Genomic DNA, 2,791 nt, shown 5'->3' with positions numbered 1-2,791 from the left:
TCCGTGTCCGATTAGCTCCGTATTCGATCCACGGCTATTCGTATTTGTATTCGAGAACATCCGTATTTGTATTCGTATTCGAAGCTATCCGTATTCGAATTCGAATCCGACTAAAAATATGAAAACAAATATGATTTCATTGATATCAGTCCGTATTCGATCCGATTACACCCCTACTAAAACATATCAACAGGAACAACTCTACAGCCTAGCTCCAGCACTCTATTTTTTGGTTAATTGGAAATATACTACTCCAATTTTGAAAAGTTTGAAACTAGTTCATTTACATACCACTCCATGGTATCAAAATATATTGATCATTTAATTTTGGAAAAGTATAGTAGCATGTATACAATTAATTTTTTTCCCGTTGCACGCATGCACGGTTAATCGAATTTGAATTCAGATGCAAGGCAGGAATTTTTGTAATTCTATGTGGGAACATGTGGACTTAGTATAGTTTTCAAATCCACATATACTAATCTTGGTGTTGCCATGTTTGATAGAAACACTGTATAGTAGAAATTGCTAGAATTAGCGCGGTTTCAACATCTATATATCTATCTAAAACCAGCAAAACAAATTGCCGAAAGAATGAAAAGGGAGGAGACCTTTACGGAAAACAAAAGCAAACAAAAAATAGGGGTTTCGAATCCACATATACCAATCTTGGTGCTGCCACGTTTGAAACAAAAAATCAAACAATGAAAAAAGGGGGCACTTCGAGAATCGAACTCAGGACCTCTCGCACCCAAAGCGAGAATCATACCACTAGACCAAATAACCTGCTGGTAAAAAGTTGTAATTCTTGTAGTTTTTGTGTCAGAACATGTGGACTTAGTATAGTTTTCGAATCCACATATACCAATCTTGGTGCTGCCATGTTTGAAAGAAACACTATATAGTAGAAATTGCTAGAATTAGCACGGTTTCAACATATATATATATATATATATATATATATATATATATCTGAAACCAGCAAAACAAATTGCCGAAAGAATGAAAAGGGAGGAGACCTTTACGGAAAACAAAAGCAAACAAAAAATAGGGGTTTCGAATCCACATATACCAATCTTGGTGCTGCCACATTTGAAACAAAAATCAAACGATGAAAAAGGGGCATTTCGAGAATCGAACTCGAGACCTCTCGCACCCAAAGCGAGAATCATACCACTAGACCAAATGCCCTGCTCATAAAAAGCAGCAATTCTTGTAATTATGTGTGTGAACAGGTGGACTTAGTATAGTTTTCGAATCCACATATACCAATCTTGGTGCTGCCATGTTTGAAAGAAACATTGTATAGTAGAAATTGCTAGAATTAGCGCGGTTTCAACATCTATATATCTATCCTATTCACATGTCTCAAACCAGCAAAACAAATTGCCGAAAGAATGAAAAGGGAGAAGACCTTTACAGAAAACAAAAGCAAACAAAAAATAGGGGTTTCGAATCCACATATACTAATCTTGGTGCTGCCATGTTTGAAACAAAAATCAAACGATGAAAAAGGGGGCATTCCGAGAATCAAACTCGAGACCTCTCGCACCCAAAGCAAGAATCATACCACTAGACCAAATGCCCTGCTCATAAAAAGCAGCAATTCTAGTAATTCTGTGTGGGAACATGGGGACTTAGTACAGTTTTTGAATCCACATATACCAATCTTGGTGCTGCCATGTTTGAAAGAAACACTGTATAGTAGAAATTGCTAGAATTAGCGCGGTTTCAACATCTATATATATATATATATATATGAAACCAACAAAACAAATTGCCGAAAGAATGAAAAGGGAGGAGACCTTTACGGAAAACAAAAGCAAACAAAAAATAGGGGTTTCGAATCCACATATACCAATCTTGGTGCTGCCACGTTTGAAACAAAAAATCAAACGATGAAAAAACGGGGGCATTCTGAGAATTGAACTCGGGACCTCTCGCACCCAAAGCGAGAATCATACCACTAGACCAAATGTCCTGCTGGTAAAAACAATAATTCTTGTAATTCTGTGTGGGAATAGGTGGACTTAGTACAGTTTTCGAATCCACATATACCAAACTTGGTACTGCCATGTTTGAAAGAAACACTGTATAGTAGAAATTGCTAGAGTTAGTGTGGTTTGAACATCTATATATCTATTGTCACACCCGGGTTTTAGGGACCCGGGCGCAAACATAATCACCAGGTGTGCTGGGACCAAGTCTCACACATATGATGAATCATGGTATAGAAATGAATGTCACAACTTTATTATATAATAGGAGTTCTGTACAAAATAAATAAATAATTACATCATAGAGAGACAACGATCCAGCAATCCAAAGTTGACTGGGAGACGACGGCCTAGACCTCTCACAAACACATCGCAGCATCCTCCATGTGGCTCATCCAGTGGTACCTGTTCTTGACCTGTGGGGGTGTGAGACAACAAGGGTGAGCTCACATACGTTCATAACTCAACAAGTTGTGGGGAATAATGTGCATGAACTTGCCAAAGGTGGGAGCTCATGTGAAGTGTAAGGTTTACCAAAGAGAATGGTTAAAGCTGAGCATTGCTTTTAAAGTTGGTCAAATTTTATTAGCAGTTACTAAATGTAAGTAAATACCAAACCATAATAATAATAGAACAAAATTAATAAATAATCTCATGCAATACAAATGACAAATTGAATTTAGTTTTATAATTTAATCATGCGAGAGTCCTGAGCTGCTCATGACCGTGAGCTCAGCTAGTATACCAGTTTTACACTCTGCAGAGGTTGTACCCTGTACCCACAAGTCGTGTAT

The 2,791-nt window shown here is 37.4% G+C and overlaps 1 non-coding gene across 1 annotated transcript; it reads right to left on the bottom strand.

Annotated features, from left to right (window-relative positions):
* Window positions 1-1,119: 1,119 nt before the first annotated feature.
* TRNAP-UGG (transfer RNA proline (anticodon UGG)) lies at window positions 1,120-1,191 on the bottom strand. Its single transcript has one exon. It is a non-coding gene; the product is annotated as a tRNA-Pro (tRNA).
* Window positions 1,192-2,791: the final 1,600 nt, after the last annotated feature.

This window comes from Zea mays, chromosome 4, assembly GCF_902167145.1.
Source record: "Zea mays cultivar B73 chromosome 4, Zm-B73-REFERENCE-NAM-5.0, whole genome shotgun sequence".
Taxonomy (NCBI): domain Eukaryota; kingdom Viridiplantae; phylum Streptophyta; class Magnoliopsida; order Poales; family Poaceae; genus Zea; species Zea mays.
Note: the sequence above shows the minus strand (reverse complement) of the source record. Positions and strands in the feature narration are given on the sequence as shown.